This window comes from Mustela erminea, chromosome 17, assembly GCF_009829155.1.
Source record: "Mustela erminea isolate mMusErm1 chromosome 17, mMusErm1.Pri, whole genome shotgun sequence".
Classification (NCBI taxonomy): Eukaryota; Metazoa; Chordata; class Mammalia; order Carnivora; family Mustelidae; genus Mustela; species Mustela erminea.
Genome location: NC_045630.1, coordinates 46,773,767 through 46,797,413, shown reverse-complemented (window position 1 = coordinate 46,797,413; position 23,647 = coordinate 46,773,767). Strand labels below are relative to the sequence as shown.

The window sequence follows — 23,647 nt, the reverse complement described above, 5'->3', positions numbered from 1 at the left end:
GGTCCAACAAGGGGCTGCTCCACCTTATCCTTTTCAGCAATTCTACGGAGATGACCACGGGATAGAAACAGCAGGGGGCAGCACTGTGTAGTACAAGACACAGGCTGTATGGCCAGTTAGGTAAGGTTTGAATGTCAACTCTGGTACTGCTATTGGGATGGTCACTTAATACTTCTAAACCTACTTTTTTTTTTTTTTTTTTTTGTAAAACAAAGAAGTATAATCTATCAGGATGAAATGCTTTAGGAATTAAGATTATATGTGAGGTGTATCTCTATCTACACACGTACACACAAAATACATGTACATATGATACCCCTAGGAGCAATGGTTCAATATTTGTTAATATAGATTTTTGTGGTGATTTTCTAGACATTATTAGCAGGAAGAATGAGAATTGTGTGTCTGTGTCTGTGTGTATGGATGTGTATTGTACACACATATGTAAAATACATATAGAAATATGAAATACATATATATGTATATATATGTACACCTAGATGTATCTTATATATCGTGTGTATCATATATATTTGAAAAGTAAGCATCACGAGCTAATACTGAAAGCTTTATTGCTAAGTCAAGAAGATGAAAGTACTATAATCAGCCCTACTGTCTAACACAGCACTAGATGTTCTCACTCATGTAACTGGTCAAAAGAGAGAAATTAGAAGTATAAACACCATAAGAAGAACACTAAAAATATCGGTATTTGTAGATGATATGATTTAAATCCAGCAATACCACTAGACTTCAATGAAAAGATTCTACAGACAACAAAGTAATTCAGTTGGTAGTGTGGTGTGGAATTAAAATACAGAAATCAGTAGCCTTCATCAATGCACACAATGACCAATTGAAGATATAAGGTAAAAGAAGAACTTACTTCTATTTTCAGCAAAAATAAAAGCTTAGAAAAATCACAAAAGTTGAGAAAAACCTACCTGAGAAAACATTTTCAGCATTCTTAATCACAAACATAAAATGAAATACATGGAAATATATACCATAGAAAGACAGTTTCATAAAGGTGTCATGGACAGGCTATATGGGAAAAGCAAATAGGCATAAATACCCAAGAAAACTTTGAAAAGAAGAGTGACAATGATGACAAGAGTGATTAGATTAGGCCTATTAAAAAACAACTCAATTTAAAATGTAGTGACTTCTGGATACACTGACCAACAAAATAAACTGAAGTTTCAGAAATACACCCACATCTGTATAAAAATTTACTATATCCTATGGTGATCTCTGGGTTCTGAGATTGAGCCCAGCGTCAGGCTCTGTGCTTAGCATGAGAGCTGCTTGAAATTCCCTCTCCCTCTCACTCTGCCCTGCTTGTTCATGCTCTATCTCTCTCTCTAAAATAAGTACATCTTTAAAAAAAGAAGAAGAAGAAGAAATGTACTATATCCTAGAGGTAGCATTGCAAATACATCAGGGTGTCTTGGAATTTTAAAATCAATGGTGTTGTGACAAACTGGGTAGTTATTTGAAAAATAATGGGGTTCAAATGATACTTCATTACACACTAAAATAAATTCAAATCAGTTAAAGATATATATATTCATATATATATATATATATATATATATATATATATATATATATACACACACACAATCTCCAACAAAGGTATAGAAGAAAAGGTTGTTTCAACTTTACTCAATAAAATATTTATTTTTAGTTGATATAAATAAGAATGTGTGCTTAACCACCCCCTCCCCAGTCCTGGTAACCAAAGGCAAAAGGCACAACAAACTGAACAAAATTAGAATTCACAGTACATAAAAAAAGGCTAACATACCTAATTTATAAAAAGCTCTATATATCAATAAGGAAAAGCCCAGTAGAAAATGTGCAAAACATATGAATAGGCAATTATGTATATTGAGCAAGAAGTCATCACTTATATAACTGGATTTTGAAGAAACAGACATTTTTGCTTATATATATATATATATGAAAAACTCCCTTTAAACATCCTCTCAACTTTCGTTTCAACAATGATCACAGAATGATCTCAAAAAGGACCACTGAAATATTTGATATCTGAAAAATTGCCATTTTGAGAACATAGAAGTAAATAAAAATGTTAGTGATTTTTTGTCATTTTATATAATGAGAGTTTTTAATTCCCCTTCATGGCCTTCTTAGTTTCAAGTAAAATGTGCTCTTCATCATTATAATAAAAACAAGAGTTTCTTCAGGCAAAATGTCTTTTATAGATGTTTCTGATGACAAAAATACCTTTGTAATTTAACCCAAACCACACCCCTCTCATGACTGTGGGCATCTTTAAATATTAGGATGTCAAAACTTTCCAAGTCACAGAGTGTAACCACAGAATTTTTTTGTTCATTTTCATAACAAACCAAATACTAAAAAAAAAAACATATCCTCATTGTGTATGAAGAAACAGAGGATTACAGATCTTATCCCTGCAGTGTTTAATATGTGTGCTACTTTATGAACATGACTTTTCATATACTAGCAGCTCCTAAGAAGCAAGACTTACACTGGCTCAGTAACTGCTTACCTTTGGGTGTTTGCAGCTTTTTCATTCAGTAAGTGCTTTGATTAAGTGAAATGTAGAAATAGCATCAAATATAGAATGTTCAGAATACTCAAGGAAAGACACCTTTAATAAATTCCATATTAAATCTGTGAATATTACTCAGAGTTTAAAGCAGGAATAACAAAATTAGAGCTGTGTAATGAAATCATGGTATCATCTATCTGCTCATCTATTTGTAACCTGTTTTCATAAATATCTCTCTGTGATTCAGTAAGCATTTCAGATGTGCTAAAAAAATTGTGTTATAAACTTTTTTCCTTTCTCATGGCAATACATACTTAAAATATCATATCCCTATAATATCTATGAAGAAACAGATGATTATAAATATTCCTTAATCTGTTTTGAGGTAGACTACTAATAAAAGCGTGGCTTCATAGCATAATTTCTTAAACATTAGACTATATTGTCTGCCCCAAAATACTGTCATGAATATTCATGTATAACAAATGTATTCTGTTGAACTTCTGACATAAACAAATGCATCTAACTTGCCTCAATGCTAGTTGATTTAAGTATGTTACAATTAGAAAAGTACATTTCTCTCTCTAAATGTTAATGTTCATTTCCTTTTCTATTTTCTCTTTCTTATCCCTGGAAAGGGAAGAAAAGCAGAGACCAACACACAGGCAGGATTTAGGATAGTGCTGCCCATAGAATTTTCTGTAATTATAGATTGATTCTGTCTCCATTCTCTGAGATGATAGCTACTAGTCACATGGGGAGAAAGGATGAAAATGGTCAAAAGGCATAAACCTCCAGTTATAAGATGAATAAGTTCTGGGGATATAATAGAATACTAAAGTATGATATACTTGATTAATACAAGAAAGAACTAGATTTTAATTTTAAGTACTTATAATTGTCAGTAGCTACGTGTGACTAATAGATGTTGTATGGGATAGTGCACATCCAATGTCTTTGCCACACCACCACCCTGTCATGATGTAAGTCCCGTCATCCAATATCCAAACGTATCCCGAATCGCCCCACTTTTTTTCATCTGTTCCACCTTAGCAATGAACACTGCAATTTCTTTCTAATTAGTACACCTGCTTCTACTCCCAGCAGTCCATTCTCCAGGCAGCAATAAAAGTGAGCATTTAAAAAACTCAAATTAACGTAATACTCAATGGTGAAAGATTGAAAGCCTTTCCCTAAGTTTGGGAACAAGACAAGGACTCCTGCACTCACCACCCTATTTCACGTAGTACTGGAAGTTCTAACCAGAGCTCTTAGGCTTGATAATGAAATAAATGGCTTTCAAACTGAAAAGGAAAAAGTAAAACTATCTCTATTTGTAGGTGAAATGATCTTATGTAGAAAAAAAGCATAATGAATACACAGACACACAAACTGTTAAAGCTAATAAAGAAATTCAGCCATTGTTTATAGCAGCAATGGCCATGGTCGCCAAACTATGGAAAGAACCAAGAAGCCCTTCAATGGATGAATGGATAAGGAAGATGTGGTGCATATACACTATGGAGTATTATGCCTCCATCAGAAAGGATGAATACCCAACTTTTGTAGCAACATGGACAGGACTGGAAGAGATTATGCTGAGTGAAGTAAGTCAAGCAGAGAGAGCCAATTACCATATGGTGTCACTTATTTGTGGAGCATAACAAATTGCATGGAGGACATGGGGAGATAGAGAGGAGAAGGGAGTTGTGGGAAATTGGAAGGGGAGGTGAACCATGAGAGACTATGGACTCTGAAAAACAATCTGAGGGTTTTGAAGGGGCGGGGGGTGGGAGGTCGGGGTACCAGGTGATGGGTATTATAGAGGGCACGGATTGCATGGAGCACTGGGTGTGGTGCAAAAATAATGAATACTGTTATGCTGAAAATAAAAAATAAAAAAAAATTCAGCAAAGTACAAGACTCAAAATCAACACATAAAAATCAGTTGTATTTCTATACACTAACAATGAATAACTCAAAAATAATATTAAGAAAACAATTCATTTACAATAAAATCAAAAAGGTTAAAATAATTAGAAATTAATTTAACTGAGGTGGCATAAGACTCGTGCACTGAAAAGTATTAATTGTTACTGAAAGAAATTAAAGAAGACCTAAATAAATGGAAAGACACCTCATGTTTCTGGATTAGAATATTTAATATTGTTAAAATGACAACACTACCCACTACAATACAGAGATTCAATGTATACCTACCAATTTCCCAAGAGCAAACTTTCAGAAATGTAAAAGCCAATCCTAAAACCACAATTGGTGGTGTGGCAAACCACAATTCATATGCAATCTCCAGAGAGTTGAACAGTCAAAACAATCTCAAAAAAGGATAACGAAGTTGGAAGTCTCTCACTTCCTAATCTAAAAATTTTTATAAAGCTATAATAATTAAAAGAGTATGGTACTGGCATAGGATAGTCAAGTAGACCAATGGAATAAAATTGAGAGCCTAGAAATAAACTCTCCCAACTATGGCCAATTGATTTTCCACAAAAGTTCCAGGACCATTCAATGGAGAAAGAACATTATTTTCAACAAATAATCCTGGGAAAATTGTATATCCACACGCAAAGGAGTGAGATTGGACCCTTACTTTACACCAGATACATAAATCAACTCAAAATGTATCAGAGGACATGGGGACTTAGAGTGGAGAAGGGAGTTGGGGGAAATTGGAAGGGGAGGGGAACCATGAGAGACTATGGACTCTGAAAAACAATCTGAGGGTTTTGAAGGGACGGGGGGTGGGAGGTTGGGGTACCAGGTGGTGGGTATTATAGAGGGCACGGATTGCATGGAGCACGGGGTGTGGTGCAAAAATAATGAATACTGTTATGCTGGAAATAAAAAAAAAAGAAAAATAAAAATTCAAAAAAAAAAATAAAAAAAAATAAATCTTCCCAACCATCTAAAAAAAAAAAATGTATCAGAGGTCTAAATTGTAGAACACTCTAAAGTCTTAGAAGAAAACTTTGGGGCAAATCTTGATGACCTCGGATTTAGCAATAGTGTCTTAAATATGCCTCCAAAGTACAGGAAAAGCAGCAACAATAAATAGATATTTGAACTTCATTAAATAATATTAAAAACATTTGTTTATCAAAGCACACAATGGAGAGAGTGAAAAAACAAACCACAAAATGGGAAAATGTTATTTATAAAGTGTATTACTAAATAGGTTTCAATGTTCAAAAATATTAAAATTCCTACACTCAACAAAAACAATAAAAACAATTTGAAAAATGAGCCAAGGACATGAATAGACATTTCTACAAAGATGATGCACAAATGGCCAATAAGCACATGACAGATACGCAACAGTATTGCTCCTTCAGGAAATACAAATCAAAACCACAATTCAGTACTACTTCATGCTTGCTAGAATGGTTAGAATTTTTGAAAAGGAAGGAAGGGGAGTGAGAAAGAAACAACTGTTGGTAAATATGGAAAAATTGGAACTCTCTTTTTTTTAATTTTTTTTATTTGAGGGGAAGTGGGAAGGAGCAGAGGGAGAGGGACAAGCAGACTCCTCCCTAAGTGCACCCAATGCTGGGCTGGATCCCAGGACCCCAACATCATGATCTGAACCAAAATCAAGGGTGGGATGGTCAGCTGAGCCCCCCAGGTGCCTCAAAAAAATTGGAACTCTTGGACATTGCTGGTGGATATTGAAAATGACACAGGTGCTGTGGAAAGAAGTTTGACAGTTCCTCAAAACTGTACACATAGAATTACCAAATGACTCACCATTTCAACTCCCAGGTCTATACCTAAAAGAACCAAAAGCAGTGACTCAAGCAGATGATTATATGTCAGTATTTATTGTAACACCATTCACACTAATCAAACAGCGGCAACAACCCAAGTGTCCGTTAATAGATGAACAGATAAACAAAATACGTATGTGTACAGTGAATATTATCCAGTCACAAAAAGGAATGAAGTTCTGATACATGCTACAACATGATGAATTTAAAAACACTATGTTAAGCGAAATAAGCCAGACACAAAAATTTTAAAAAGTGTGTGATTCATATAAAAATATTTAAATGAAATGTCTTTTTTCTAAAAAAGCAAATTAATAGAGACAGGAAGTGTATTAGAGGTTGCCAGGTTCTGGGAGGAGGCTGTAACTAGGAGTTACTACTTAATCAGTACAGAGTTTCTGTTTGGGCTGATAAAAATGTTCAAAACCTATATTAATAGTAATGCTTACACAACATTGTGAACTTAATTAATGCCATGGAAGTTTATACTTAAACATTGTTAAAATGACAGTTTTTGTTATGCACATATATTTTTACCATAATTATAAAAAGAGTAAACTGACAACAAAACCTCAAAGCGCATTTTTAAAAATCATATTATCTGTCATCAAAAACATTCCCCAAGGGCACCTGGGTGGCTCATTTGGTTTGAACGACTGCCTTCAGCTCAGGTCATGATCCCAGAGTCCCATGATTGAGAACCACGTCAAGCTCCCAGCTGCATGGGGAGTCTGCTTCTCCCTCTGACCTTCTCCTCTCTCATTCTCTTTCTCACAGTCTCTCTCTCTCTCAAATAAATAAATAAAATCTTTTTTCTTAAAGTTCCCCAAATAGCTGCTCATCATTTAAAATATAAAATCTAAATTTCCTTATCTAAGCTTTCAAGCCTTTGTGTGATTTGGCTCCTGTCTACTTATCCAACCTCATACCATTAACTGTTTTGAATGTGTTAAGCTGATTTCCACTTCAAGATTTTTACCAGGTTTTTTGACTGTCTACAAAGCTAGTGCATATTTATACAATGTGCAGATGTGGGCTTTTATTTTTATTTTATTGCAGTTCAGAAGGTAATTGCATAGTGTTGTATTTAAATCCCTGGATTCTGGAGCCAGATTACTAAAATTTAAATCCAAGCCTCACCACATACTACCTGCATGACTTTGTAAGTTACTATGTCTCAATTTTTCCTCACAGGTAGAGTCAGGATAAAAATAAAACCTACCTTACGAGATCATTAGGAGTGTAACATAACGTATGTTATGGGTATAACACTAATTACTATAATGTAAGTCCTCAGATTGATGTCTGGCTCATGGTAAATGTTACAAGTGTGATCCATTTATTATTGTTATTATTATTATTATTATTATTATTATTATTGCCCAAGAGTTATCTTCCCTTCTTCTTCCTTCTTCCTGCTGCTTCCTTACCAAAAGAAAACAGTTGATGTACTTAGCAGGTGGCATCTTCTCAATGGAAGAAGGCCTTATACCTGGTTTTAAAGGATGCATCTCAATTGAGCTAAATCCAGCATATAAATTCCCTTCCTACTTGGTAGGTTTTAGTCTAGAAGTAAATATGTGATCCAGTTCTGGTCAAGGAGTCTTAATAAAAATCTCCTGGTATCTCCCCTGAAAAGACTAGCATTGCAAATAGGAAAAAAAAGAAAAAAAAAGTACAGGAAAAAGGCTCTTTTTACATTGCTCTGTCCTTTCTGCCTTGAACAGACCTGTGCAAAGACACGATTTTGGAGCTAAGGTAGACTTCTTGCAACACCAGAGTGTTAGGAGCAAATTCTCCATGGTGTTTCTATTCTTACTGTGACAGCTTTCATTTTGGATTATTTTTTCAAAAATGTTTGCATGGCAAACTGTCTTGAAACTTAGAAACAATATTTCCATTGGACAAGAGGGCATATTTGTTTTCTGACTGGGATAGCAAAGCCAATGCCCTCCTCCAGTACAAAGGTTGGGCATGTTTGCTGCCGGTCTACTTATAAGATTTGGGATTTCCTACCTTGGGGTTACTCGACTGTGACACAACCTGAGTGTGTGCAGAGCATCTGTCTGACCTACTCCAGAGAAGCTCTGAGGGTTTGCAGGACAGAGAGAACCACTGTGAGTGTGAAGTTCATGCCACCTGCTATGCTAAGACCAATAAATTCCTCTGTTTCTGATCCAGGAGTTCAGTGTCTTCTGCCAGCAGCTGGGATCTGTGGTGGGGTAACTACAGTTAACCCTTGAACAATGCAGGGGGTTGGGGCACTGACACCACGCAGTCAAAAATCCACATACAACTTTGGACTCTCCCCAAAAACTGAACTACTAATAGCCTACTGTTGACCAAAAAGACTTACTGATAACACAAACAGAATTAACCCATGTTTTGTATGTGATATTGTATTCTCACAATCAAGCTAGAGAAAAGAATGTTATTTAAAAAACCATATAGAAGAGAAACTACAGTACTGTATTATATTTACTGAAAAAAAAATCCGTATGTAAGTGGACCCACACAGTTAAAACATTCAAAGGTCCACTGTACTTATTTTGCAAGCAGGGTGAAGTATCAGACCTCACAGTTCCTGACAAACACAAGTTTGACGATAAGAGCCAGCTTGCTGAGAACAATAGAGCAAAAGATTGGAACTTCTGACAGAACCACAGTACCAATCTTGGAGTATCTACCTCCAGATTTAGTACATGATTAAAACACACCCACCCAAGGGGCGCCTGGGTTCCTTCGTTGGTTAAGAGTCGTACATTTGGTTTCGGCTCAGGTCATGATCTCAGGGTCATGATTTTGAGCCCTGTGTTGGGCTTTGTGCTCAGGCAGAGTCTGTTTGAGACTCACGCTCCCTCTCCCTCTGCACCTGCCCCCCGCCCAAACCCCAAAGCACACACACCCAATAAAATATATTCGGCCGATGAACACATTGGATCTAAAGTTATGAAAAATTTTGTGAGATTCATTCATTTACATGATGAAAGCGAAGTCACCATTTGCTGATTTGAGTAAAAAAAAGTTTAGAATATCTATTTGAAGAGATGTTATTTTACTTACCCTTCTCATACTTCCTGTAAAATCTATTATAGCTCAAGTTCAACTCTTAGGCAATCACAAATTTTTAAAAATAAAAAAAAAATTGATACATCAAAAGAGATCATTCTGCTTGTGAATATTTTTAGTTCGTGAGAAGCAACTTCCTCATCTTGTCCCCATGACCTGTGATGCTAACCACTTTGGATTTCTTGGAGGTCCCCAACCCACCAGATGCTTGCCCACATTTACAAATATGAAAACTGTTTTCTCTTACTCTGATATTCTTACTTACCTTGCTATCCTGGAGAAGTTCTCTCTATTCATTTAAGTGTCAGGTAAACTTAACTCCCTTTGTTTTGTCAAGTCATTCCCAGCCCAAATTATCTGCTCCTTCTGCTTTTCTCCATGTTATTTCACACACACTAGTGTTTCCATCCCATGTGTGTCACATTCTAACTTGTACATACAACTGTCTCCTCCATCACGTTTTGCCTTGTTTTAGAATTTTGCCTGTGTCATGTGTGGTTGTCTACTCCCACTCAACTCTTCATTGAACAAATAGTTATTGAGGAGCTGCTGTGTGCTAGCCACTCTTCCTGGCAATGGGAATATAGCTACACAAAAGTCACACTGAGACATTTCCTTTGTAGAAATTACCTTCTAGTAAGAGTAGCAGACTAAAAACAATAAATCAGTGGAGAAATACAATAGCAAAACAAGTAGCTTGAGATTAGTGCTATGAAGAAAAAATGCAAAATAATTCTGAAATAAAAAGTAATAAGAAAATCCAACTTGGATAGAGCAGCCAAGAAATGCTTTTCTGAGAAAGTGGCATTGCAGTTCTGACTTGTACGGTGAGAATGAGGGGGTCGTGAGAAAGGCCAAGAAACACACTCCGAAGCAGATAAAACAGTGGAAAGGCTTGGGAAGGGTGCTTGGGGACAAGGTGTCTAGATGGTAGTGAGAAGGTGAAGAATTCTACAAGAAATACCAGAGAAATGGAGAGAGGAGGTGCATGAGTCATGGGAAGGGATTTAGAATTTGTTCTGAAAACAATGGGAAAAAAATCACTGAATGTTTCTGTTCAAAGGATGGATGTAATCTAATTTACATTGCTGAGAAATCTGGCTGGCTACTGTGAGCGAACTGTCTGAGCCCTGCCAGATGCTTGGAACAATGGTTCAGATCAAATATTACAGTGTCTTTGGCTAAGGCTGAAGTATGGCATGCAGGCAAGGGGATGGACTAGAAATCAGAAGTGCTCATGGACCGAGTGTGGTTAATGAGGGAAAAGGGGGTATTGGAAATAATCCATAGATTTTAAACTTGAACAAGTAGCTGAGTGATGGTGAGGAAATGGGAGAAGGCTGAATTTTTGAAGGAATATCAAGAGCCCATTTCCCACATACTGGTTTTGAGATAGCCATTTAATATCCAAAATAAGATGTCAGAAAAGTAGATGGATATTAGAATCAGGATGAATTTCTGAAGAGAAATCTGGACTGAAGAAACAAATGTAATATATCTGTATCAGCAAACATTGTATTTAACATTATGGGTGAGACTGAATGGGATTCCTCAGAAAGATATTTCCATTTAAGAGGGAAAGATGTACCAGGACAGCAATTTCAGGCAAGGAAACAATTATTAGATGAGGAGTATTCGATCATTTATGATCAATTAAAACATCTCCAATTCAAACCAAATCAAGAAGGAATCTTATCAAGTGACATACACTTAAATCTAGATGTAAGGTGCACGTCTGACGTTGTAGATTCACTGCTTCCAAGATGCTGACAATTCTTAAGGATAGTTGTTATAGTTCGCCTACTTTACATATAGCAAAACTGATCACATAGAGAAAAAACAACCTGTGCATGGTTGCATAATTAATAAAATAGAGAAGCCGGGCATTGAAGTCTAAGCTCTTTCTATCACACCACTCTGTCATAAAAAGTGTGTTTAATCTTCCTCATTATGATATGATAAACCAATGAAGTTAGGTTAATAAGTCCAGTTATCCCCATTTTCTTATCAATGAAAAATAGGAGCCTCAAAAATATTTGAGAGTTTGTTCACGTTCACACTGATAATTAGTAGTGTCATGGCTAGTGTTCAAGTCTCAACTCTTCCACAAATACTCTCTTCCCCAGAGCCCATGAGGTCATGTTTCCTATCTAGTCTTGGTCATTATAAAGCAAATTTTAGTTTCTTCATTTACCGGGGTTTTTTTTTTTAGTATTTATTTATTTATTTATTTGAGAATGAAAGAGCAAGCGTGAGTGGGGGTGTGGGGCAGAGAGAGAGGGAGAGAATCTCAAGCAGACTTGAGCCCTCCACGGGCTCAAGAGCCCACCCTGAGAACATTTCCTGAGCCAAAATCAGGAGTCAGACACTTAACTGACCTCATGAGCCACCCAGGCCCCCCTACATTTATTATCTTAAAACCCTTTAGTTATGTTAGTCCAGTTTCCTCATTTTCACTATCCTCTGCTTCCTTAATATTTTCCTCCATCAAAAAGGCATTGGTGATCGCAGTATCTGTGGCAGCACAGGCTTTCAGGGAGCCCAGACCACTGGCATCGCTACTTACCATTATGTGCTAAGCCAGACTTGAGCTTCAGGAACAATACTCATATTATTTTTATTATAAGATATGGCAACTTTACTTTTTTAAAAGGTAATGAATTTGAAGAAAATATAAGCATGTATTTGAGTTTCTTACCTCTATCCTTAGACTTGCTATCTCTTAACTTTACAGAATCTTTAAAATTTTAATTGGTAATTCTTTATGTATTTAGAGATATATCTCAAATGACCTTGAGTTTTCCATTACCCTAAATCATATAAAAATATTCAGTATCAAATAATGTAAATGAGTGGTAGTGAAAAGTACTTCTTCATTAAATCTATCAGCTAATACTCATTCATGTTCTAACTCAACTTCATTCACCACACACTGATATCTTGTTGGTCTTAGGCATATGGATCAGTACTTATTTCCAGGATTATTTCAATATTCTTTTCCTTTTCTTAAAGATAATTTGTAAAATAACTTCTTCAGATTCTATACAGTAATTTCCTTGTTAAAAAGTTTTATATTAAGCTTAATTCCTCTGGGTAAAGTTTATGATGTGCAAATTTGAAAGTAAAAAGACACAAATAATGGGTAGTGGCAGAAAATTGTATGTGCTTATACAAAACATAGATACACATATTGCATAAAGTCAGTCACACCTTGCAAAGAACATGTGGTAATACTTTTTCTTTTAATATTAGCTCTTTTGTTTTAAAATATAGTATTTTTGTCTACTTAAGGAAATCTACTTTCATTACCATGATTCTTTCACTAACATTTTGCCTTTTAATTGACATGAAATATAAAATTGAAAAACAAAAACAAAAATATCCCAAGATGCATGTGCATACCTCTAAAGAATCTTGAAATTTTTGTTAATCCTCCCAACTTTTCTTAATTAGTTCATACTTAGAAATCCTATCACAGCTTTCCTTGTCTACACACCTGGGATTTACATTCTCTCTCCTAATACACCATCCCAAATGAAAACATTGTTTTTGGTTCCAAATGCATATTCAACAGCTGTTGAGGAAATTAGAAATGTGTGTTCATTTACGAAGTCTTAACACACTCAGACTTCAGTTTAGTAGTGTAACAAATTGAAAAAAGTCCGAAACTACAAAGTTCTACAAAAGACCACACTGAGCCAAGAATGAATTTATTTAAAGAAGAGGGGAATGGGACACTAATTGCTTAATCTTCCTGAGAAAAGGACAGTTTACCTTTGGCAAATACTGAAGAAAAGTATATATTTATTAAACTGTTTTTTATTGACCTTTTGTCCCTTCAGATCATGCCATTCAAAGTTGACCTCTGTCTGACAATTCAAATGTCCTTCTAATGAAATTCACCTGCTCTCAAATATTAAAAATTCCCTTTCGTGATAAATTTCCTTTCATGAAGTTACCAGCCACTGAATTGGCCAAAGCCAACAGTTCTAATAGGTCTGTTTACAGTGTGAGATCCAAATAAAAGTGCCCTGGTTATGGGCCTTGAGGTTCCAGCCCTGTAAGTGAGTTTCCCGATCCAATCTGGGAAGAGCAGACACTGCAGTCATTTTGATCACTGCGGTCATGTAGACCCAGCCTCATTTTAAATTTCCTCAAGTGCTTTCATCACATGGGTTTGGCAAACTGACAACTCAGAATAGATACAATATTGATTTGTGTCTTCTCAGTGGTGCAGGTGGAACAGGGCTATGAATGGAGGTCCTTGAAATTAGTATATTGACACTCATCTATTCCTGGAAGTATTATTTTCCTCTCTATTAATCTCAGGTAAATATCTAACTGTGCTTTGTATGAGGTCATTCACAAAGATATTCTCTGTTTTTGTTTTCTTCTGTTTGTTTTTAACATTTTTAGTGGGCCATTAGATTCAGGAGAACCTAAATTTCTTGTTCTCATATTAAAATAAAAATAAGGGACTCCTGGGTGGCTCTGTTAGTTAACATCTACTTTCGGCTCAGATCACAGTGCCAAGATCCTGGGATCGAGCCCCACATTGGGCTCCTTGCTAACCAGAGAGCCTGCTTCTCTTTCTGCTGTTCCCCCTGCTTGTGCTCTCTGTCTCTCTCAAATAAATAAAATCTTAAAATAAAAAAGAATGGTGAAGACTTATCATGAGCCCCTATAAGGCTTTCAACTGCCTTCCAACTGCCGGCCTCATCTTTTGCTTCTTCAACTTGCAGGACTCAAACCTAATAGAAGTTTCAGCCTCCATGTGACCCTTCATATGCTATGGCTTCAAAGCCTGGCTATGATTGGGGCACCTGGGTGGCTCAGTTGGATAAGCATCAGACTCTTCTTTTTTTAAGATTTTTTTTTTTTTTTTTTTTTTTTTTGACAGAGCGACACAGCGAGGAGGGAACAGAGCAGGGGGAGTGGGAGAAGGAGAAACAGGGTTCCCACTGAACAGGGATCCTGATGTGGGGCTGGATCCCAGGACCCAGGGATTATGACCTGAGCCAAAGGCAGACACTGAACGACTGAGCCACGCAGGCACCCCAAGCATCGGACTCTTGATTTCAGCTCAGGTCATGATCTCAGGGTCCTGAGATTAAGCCCCTCATGGGGCTCTGAGATGGGCATGCAGCCTGCTTGGGATTCTCTCTCACCCTCAGCCCCTCCCCCTACACCCCCACCAGTTCTCTCTCTCTCTCTCTCTCTCAAAATAAATAAGTAATAAATAAATAAATAAATAAATAAATAAATAAAACTGGTTATGATTTAAAAACAAATGGTGCCCTCAACATACTCATTATATTGCTGTCAAACATAAAGCAATGCATGATGGATCCCTCCAGAAAATGTGCCTCTAACAGTTTACTTTTTCTAAAAAAATTTAAATCTTATGGCCCCATCCCCCACTTCCCTCTCCCTCTCTCTCTCTCTCTCTCTTTCAAATAAATAAGTCTTTGGGGGCACATGAGTGGCTCAGTGGGTTAATCATGGTTTTGGCTCAAGTCATGATCTCAGAGTCCTGAGATTGAACCCTACATCAGGCTCTACACTTGCATGGAATCTGTTGAAGAGTCTCTCTCCTTCCTCTCCTCTTTCTCTGCCCCATGCCCCACTCCCACCAGTTAGCTTACACTCTTTCTCAAATAAATAAAATCTTCTAAAAATTAATTAATATGAATTGTTTTGCCATATAAATCACCCTTTCTGAAATATTTGTGCCCCTGATATTAAAGAACTTCCATGGAAAATTAAAATAATTCTACATGTTCCATGTGAGTACCCACTTGCAAGCTAAAGGCTGTTTAGCTTGTCTAAAAGAGAAAGCAAATCTTAAAATCAATATTCCTTCCTTAAACTTCAAATATTAGAAAATTCTAATTACATGAAAAACTGAATGTTTGACATCATTATATTTAGAAAACTTTAATCTCAGAACTCTGAAATCCATTTTTAAAAACAAAAATGAAGTTGTTGCCTACTCACTAATTTCTTATTAAAGTAATAGAGTTTAGAAAACCAAATCTGGTACATTTCTTTTCATTATTTTTGTTTCACAAGGACAAAATGTAAAAATCTATATGAATTTTAAGTGCAAATCACTGGTCACTCTTATAAAAAAATTTTGTTGAGTAATATTTATAATTGAGTTTGAAGGCAAACAATACATTTATCCATTAATATTCCACCTAAGCATAGTTCTAAAAATATTTTATTGTAAATAAATGGATACTTAAACTACTTATAGAAGTAGTTTTTGTCAAGTTTTGGTATCTGATGCCAAGTGAACAAAGATGGCAAACCCTACTCCCTCCCCTAGTCTTTTATATATTTTCTTTGTATGGTTCCTAGTCTTAAAGATTACATGTACATATACATTCACACACACGCGAAGAAACACACACATACACACACACTCACATATTTTAGGTTCCTAAGAATCTGTAAAGAGAACAACAGTAAGTTAATGTAAGTTACTAGTATATAGGCCTCTGCCAACTATAAGAATAAAACATTCCTTATTTAGAAAAAAATATATTTCTAGGTCAATATGCAAATGTCATTTGAAAGCATTTTGTTTTTTAGAATAAGTTGTTTCTCTTCAGTGGTTTTACAAATATCAGCTGTGTTGGTATAATATGTTTGCAAGCAAACCAAATTTATGGGCCAAAGTAGACTTGTAATCTATATATGAATCTTAAATTTGATTCAATAAGCACACAGGTGGTTCCTGCAGGTGGTAATGTCTCAACCATGGAAGCTCTTCGAATGTCTCTAATTGTCTCAATATGTTACACTCTCTCAACAGTCCTTGCCTTACCATCCCTGAATGTACATCCTGAACAGGTGTATATGACATGTGTGAGAAAGGCTGGAGATTGTCGGACCTAGAGAGGATCCAAAAACAGAAAACTCTATTAGTAATGCAATTAGATCAGACTTCCCACTTCAACATAAGAATAGAATAAAATCAAATATTTAACAATCATTCTATTTGTAACCCTGAATTAGCCAAATTGACCAATTCTTTCATTTATAAAAAATGTCACATTTTATAGAAACAAGTTACACTCTCAACACCAGACTGTGTGTAATTAACCTATGAATTGTTCACGTATCTTTAGTGAAGTGTTAGGTTTTGATAAATTTCAGTTTAGAAAAATGAGCTTAGTCCTCTGATTTTAGAAAATGTCATCAAACCTTGACCAAGTCTTATTATTCTTTGAAAGTGAAACATCCTGAAGCCTGTCACTTACTCGGGTAGCATCAGCTATCTTGTTCAAAGATCCAGCAAAGACAGCTGAGTTGTATAGATTGCCGAGTCTGAATGAGGATGTGAGCAAAATACGGTGCTTCCAGTGAGATTTCAGCCCTTCCAATTATCTAAATGTTTCTGTTTTAGGTACCAGAAAGAGGTCAGAACAAGCTTATTCACTGAAACCTCTCGAGTGCAGAGGTGTTAGTTTCCTGCCCTTATGACTCTAGCAAATATAATAGTTGCATGATTCTCACTTAGAATGATGCAGATATCATCTTGGTACTAGCTGTTCTATTGACAAGTGCACAAGCCTTTAACTTAGCTCTAATTGTCATTAGAAATAAAATTATTCATACTCTAATCCAATAAATGACTACTCACTAGATTTTTCATATGTATTCCCAATAATGGTCTTTTTCCCAAAGTCACAAATGTCTTATTTTACATGCTAGATGCAACTGAAATGTAAAAATGACTAGCTGATTCATGAAGAACAGTAGAAATTACTTGGGCAAGATGTTTTTCTTACTGCTATTTGAAGTGATTTAAAAAGCAACTAAGCTTCTTGGGAAACCCTGCCTTTCAGCAGGTTCCTTAGTCCATGTGTGACCCATGAACTATTGAAGACACAATCTTTAAAAAAAGGATACGGAAGATGAATCTCTACATTAATTTATTCATTCTTATGTAGAAATGTATCACTATATATCAGTCAGACTAAATGGGATTCTCCAGGCACGATAAAGCACTGTCACAAGATATATTTTATGAAAAGTAAATGTCATTCCCTATGACATAAACCTTCACTCCATTTCTTGAAATTAGTTATATATGTGATTATGTATATAAATACCATTTTTGTCTATTTAGACCCCACACAACATAAAGAGCATATGTTAATGATTGGGATTTTAAGAGACCTGAAATCACTGTCTATAATCTGTAATCAATATAAAATTTTTTATCTCCAAACTTTCTAATATTCTCTATTGATCCTCACATAAAACTTTCTTCATATCCTTTATGATTCTCAGAGGCTTTTCTGCACCATTTCATGTTTCCATACATTATGCCTATCACAACTCCATATAGTGCTTTCATGATTTTTAAAACATGATTAACATTTTAACTTTGTTTTTTAAATTCTTAGGAGAAATGACTAGAATTGTAATGTTGCCCTGATGTCATTCCTATAAAAATAATGGGTCACAATCATTGGAAAACAATCCATAATGATGCAATTAGACAAAGAAATGTCTGAGCAGAATCTACATTAGAATGAACATAAGACAAAAGAGTCAAGCCTGGCCGCACCCAAAGGACAAGCTATGTGAGGAACACACCTGAATAACTAACATAGACAAAATCGTGTAAGCACTGGAGGCAAAGCTGTATTTTTACCTTTGATGGTTTGCCGGATTAATAAAAGTAATTTCACAAAGTTTGCTATGGGATTTCTATGAAGAACAGATTGGAGGTATGACATAAAACTTCTTTGATTTCTACATGACCTCTTGATGTGTTTGTTTCTGTTTTCCCCTTAGCTTTCAAACCCTGACTCCAGCACACAAAGACATACCCTGTCCATCTTCCCTGCTGTGTTTTTTCTTCATAATACCTATCACATCCAACACATGTACATACCCATTCATTTGTTTAACATATGCCCTCAATTAGATCATAGTTTCCATAAGGTAAGACATTTTTATCTTTATTTTTTCCCATTGCGGTAATTCCAGAAACCAGAATGTTCTCTAGCAAACAGTAAAATACAATTAATAGTAGTCAAATAACAATAAGCATGAATTAATGACTGATTTAAGATAGAAATATTCAAATGTTTTATTATTTTTAAAAAACTGCAGTAACTATATACCAGATATGATCTAAGGAAATATATAATTATATCCAAGAATATCAAAGTGATGAAGTTTTGGAATACTGGTGAGGTTTGGTGGGGTGAGGTCTAGAGCCAACAACCAAGAAAGAATTCTTGAGACATTTTTGGTGCAAAAATAAAATATATTTATTAAGGCACAGGGACAGGACCCATGGGCAGAAAGAGCGGCTACTGTGAGGTGTGGCTGGTTAGATATTTGGGAGTTGGGGAGGTGAGGACAAAGGAGGTGTCCAAAGGACTGTCCTATGTCCTATGACTCTCGGGATACTGGAGGCCTAGTGATCGTCAAGCCAAGGCTCTTTTTCCCTCTAATGAGGCACTAACATGAAGACAGTTGGGAGTTTCCCAGAGGAATGTTATATTCCTCCTTTCACACATCCTTGTCCATGGGCTACAGGTTCAAAAGAATTTCAATCTTATTTACATTTCCTACTGCCTCAGCCTCCCTCAATTTCTTGAAGGGGAGGGTGATGTTAGGGCTCCAGGAAACATGGGTCTCTGGAAGTTCGGCTTTTGATAAGAAAGCTTTTTCCTTGTAAATCATGAAGATATTTGCAAACTGAGGGACACTCCAGTCCTGTGAGACAGTGATCTTTATCACAGTGATCTCTAGAAACCATTTGTTTTTCCCTTAACCAGTCTGGAATGCCTGAGGAATGTCACACGTAACACATGGGGGTGTGGTGTAGAGTGCCAACTTCTGCTTTACCCTCAGCTGGCCTTCTGCTCCCTCATCAAAAGTTTCTAGAAAAGGGGATTTTTAACCTTTTGGAGGATATATGGATTTATGTGTAGGGGCTGTAAAATATCTTTATTGTTGGGGTTAATGTAGAGTATGAAATCGTCCATAATACCTGGCTTGCTAAAATGTAACACAGAGGCTGCTGCAGGAGATGGACAGTTTCAGAGAAGGGCATAGGCCTTTCAAATGTCAGGCCTGGCAACCCCTCTACCTGAGGATACCTGCAGGAAGTTGCCTTCCCTGCAGCTTTCTTAGCCCAGACAGCTGCCATGTGATCCAAGAGATGTATGCATTGTCCCCTAAAGCTATGTTTAGCAGCATAGAACAAGTGAACCCCACCTTGTGTCTTTCCGTAATCAGACTCTTCTGTTTTCTGTAAGACCCCTTGCTACACATCACTTGCTTGAGAAACAGAGTAATAAAGATTTGTGATTATGCAGAAGCATGGGTAAAGGTGGGAGCAAAGAAGAGGAAAGGGTCTTTGTCTCTGACTGTTGACCCCCTGCCTCCTGTCTCTCACAGCAAAGTCGGGAATAATCTTCCATCGGTGGGTGCAGGGATTGCTGGCCATTCCGTGCATTTATACAGAGTTAAAGCTGAATTCTGAGCAAGAAGTTATTCAATTTTATGAACAACCGTAAATGACAAAATAAAATTTAGTGTTTATATTCTATTTTTTTTTTCCTTCTGTTGAGTAACAATGTATGCTAACTGCACTGGAACTTACACAAGTATTAATACATAAGAAAATAATCCCACATTACTCCACAGGTTAAAATAAACCACACCTACCATTTTGGCACATGCATTCAGGCCTTTAAAAATAATTTTGGGGGCACCTGGGTGGCTTAGTCATTAAATATCTGCCTTCAGCTCAGGTCCTGGGATCAAGCCCCACATCAGGCTCCCTGCTCAGGGGGAACCTGCTTCTCCCTCTGCCTCTCCCTTTGCTTCTGCTCCCTCTTTCACTGTGTGTCTCTCTCTCTGTCAAATAAATAAATAAAATCTTGTAAAAAAAACTAATAATTGTGAAAATATAGTTGTAATCCAACAGCATTAAAAATGTTAGTATATTTATTTTCCTTTCTATGTACTTTATATAGCATTATCATTAGCCTTTCAAAGATCATTAAAAACTCAGTATTTTCATCTAATTATATTCTTTATATTGTTCAAAAAATATGCGGTTTCTTCTGAATGTTGGTAAGTTCAAAGGTTTTAAAATTTTTTCAAGTTACTCATTTAGTCAAAGTTGTGGAAAGTATTTTTGGAACTCCTACTATGTGTCAGACACTCAGCTGTGGTGATCACTGAATAAAACCAGCATGGGTCTTGCACACAGAGAGCATGTTTTCTTATGAAAAGGGAGCAAACATTAAACAGTAAACAATGAAAGAACATATTATAATTATGTATATGAAGGCAGAGATAGGTCCATGAGTTGTAACTAGGGAACCATATTATATGTCCTTGTAAATATAGATTTCATAATAAAAGTAAAGAGGCTTCCAATATACATATACACTTTTTTATAAACTTATTATATATATATGTATATATATATATAGTGCTATTTATATATTTTAAAAAGGAAAAAAGAGAAATTCACTAAAGTATGGACATGTGGTTATATGAACATCAGCATTTTAAGACCATTAATAGTATGTATTAAAATATTAGATCTGGTAATGCTAGGAAAAATGATAATTTGTGATGAACATCATGAGCATTTTATTTTTTTAAAGATTTTATTTGTTTATTAATAAAAGTAGGTACAAGTAGGTAGAGAGGCAGCCAGAGGGAGAGAGAGAGGAGGAAGCAGGCTCCCTGTTAAGCAGAGAGCCCGATGCAAGGCTCAATCCCAGGACCCTGAGATCATGACCTGAGCCGAAGGCAGAGATTTTAACCCACTGAGCCACCCAGGTGCCCCAATCATAAGCATTTTAAAGTAAAATTGTACTTCAACAGGAATTTTCTTAATGTGTAATCCAGTTATTGTCTTGCACTCATATCTATTCTCTTGTCAAAGGTAACACTTTTTAGAATATTCACATACAATTTCTATATAATAATATGATTCTAAGACTTATTTTTCAAAATGAGCACATTTTTTTTATCATTTCTTCAAGTACCTTCTGATGTTCAAACAGGGAAGGCTCTTGGTTCTGTTCGGAGATCCATGAGGCAGAACCTTCAGGGGCAGTTGGCTTTTTTAAGGGGTCAGACATAGAGGGGTCAGGTCTAAAGAGTTTGACAGATTCCTGTCCAAATCTTTCCCTTTTTAAAGGGATTGAAACTGTGTTGGGTCGCTGCAGACCTCCTCTGCTTCTGCTCCTTTTCAGTTCTGGGATGTCAGCTGACATGGGTCCCCATTGTATATCCGCATTGGAGATCTCCTAGCTGTAGTACATTAACTGCTTGCGTCATTGCTTGACACAGGTTCCTGCTTGACATGAGAGACTCCATTTTGCTCTCTACACCACCCCAAGAATTTTTTTTAAGGCGAAAATAATATAACCCACTAAAATTATATACCCACTAATATATATATGGATAATATATACCCACAAATACAAATATATATTATATATATTATATATATGTAAAATATATACCCACTAAATATATTATTAAAAATAATATAACCCACTAAATGTTTCTCTCAGATCAGAGTTAATGTGCTAGTTCAAGATGCCCTTTAAAATTCCCCAACTGTATTAAGGTCTGTGATTTTAACAAGGAGTAGTATTTCAAGGCATTTCTGCATTTCTGCAACTACATTAGGGTTATGCACCCCTTCCTCCAACTCTGTACCCTCCCCATTTCTTCCTCTCACCCTTGCCCAGTTTATGATTTTTGTAACATTGTTAAACATTTATATGAATGCAGGTTAAATATTTAAATAGATTCAAGTTCTTCTCCAACGCGAATACTAAGAATGTATGCATCATAGTAGAACCATCTGAAAATACATGTATCCCATTACTTGAAACAGCAAAAAATTATCCCAGGATGGGTCACATACAGGTTATGTGATTGCCAATAAAATATAGACATTCAGTCTTTACCTGCTTAACTGCATGATGACAAACAAATCTAAACATCATGCAAAAGTCCCAAAATTCTCAATCTGTCTTCCAAGCGGTTGAGACGGTTTTATACCCTGATGCTTTCTTCTTTGCTTACATGCATCTGACTGGCTAGGATATTTGTAAGCAATACTAGGGTTCTCTTGCAACCCCAGTCTCCTCTTCCTCTTTTCAAGCCTCTGGCTGGCATCTCACACAGCTCGAAACGGGCATCTCCGGAGGTAAAGCCTCCCCAGCGATTCCCAAACGGATTCCCATTAGAAGGAGGTCCCTGCTCTACAAGGCTGATCACTTTCTCGACCCGGTGCAGAGTAAAACACTCTCTGGTTCAACTCTTAGGGGCTCTTAGGGGCACAGCCATCAGAGACCTAAACTTTGCACTGCTTGGCTGCGGAACCGGCAGGAACCCGCGGCCAAGAAGCGCCACCCCTTCTCGGGTGGACACCGAGGGGAGCGCTCGGGTCCCAGCTCCTCCTGCTTCTCCCCCCACCTCCAGAAAATGGGAAACAGAAGAATAAAAACCCAACTTGAAAGTACGTCTCATATAAGCCAAAGGGTTCCCAACCTCACTCTTTGTTTGAACTTAAACCTTGTATTCCAGGCTCCAGCTCCAAGTTGAAATCCAGCTGTGTTTCCCCCACCCCACCTCCCCAGGTAGAGCTGCGGAGAAATCGCCAGGCTCGGTCGCCTGTTGCTAGCCCTCTGCTGAAAGCGTCCTTGGCGGCGCAGCCTCGCAGACCAACTGTCTCCCTCAAAGCTGGAGTTTCAGGCTACATACAGCAGAGCGCACTTACCTAACAGCGTAGGGCTGGGCTTGACTGGAGTAGACTAGGTTAAGAAGGAAAGATCTGACTGCACTGAAAGTTGCGTTTTCTGTGTGGGTGTGTGAGTGTGTGTGTGTGTGTGTGTGTGTGTGTGTGTGTGCGCGCGCGCGCGCGCATGTTTATCCCCCACCCACTTCCACCCCTGAGCAATAGCACCAGTCCTCACAGGAATCTTGAATTGGTGAATTATGCCAAGCCCTCGTTTCTGAAACTAGAGTCGCGGCAACTGATGGCACTTGTCAGGCAGGACGACCAGACTAGGAAGGAGAGACCAGGTAGAAACTAGGGACGGGTGAGGGGCGCCTAGTGGTGCGGACCACAGTCTCAGCCCTGCTCTGATGGTGGGAGCCGAGGGGGGAAGCCCTTGAATCCCGAGACTGGGGGCTGGGGTGACGCTGCCGCTGGAGTACTTTTATGTCTGGA

General features: G+C 36.9%; 1 long non-coding RNA gene across 1 annotated transcript in view; it reads right to left on the bottom strand.

Moving 5' to 3' along the window:
- LOC116576103 overlaps positions 1-23,325 on the bottom strand; it is a 33,398-nt gene extending 10,073 nt beyond the window's left edge. The window contains exons 1-2 of the long non-coding RNA XR_004280046.1: positions 23,195-23,325; positions 16,232-16,298 (exon numbers count right to left, since the gene is read on the bottom strand). This is a non-coding gene — a long non-coding RNA (uncharacterized LOC116576103). The remainder of the gene's footprint in view (positions 1-16,231; positions 16,299-23,194) is intronic.
- Positions 23,326-23,647: the final 322 nt, after the last annotated feature.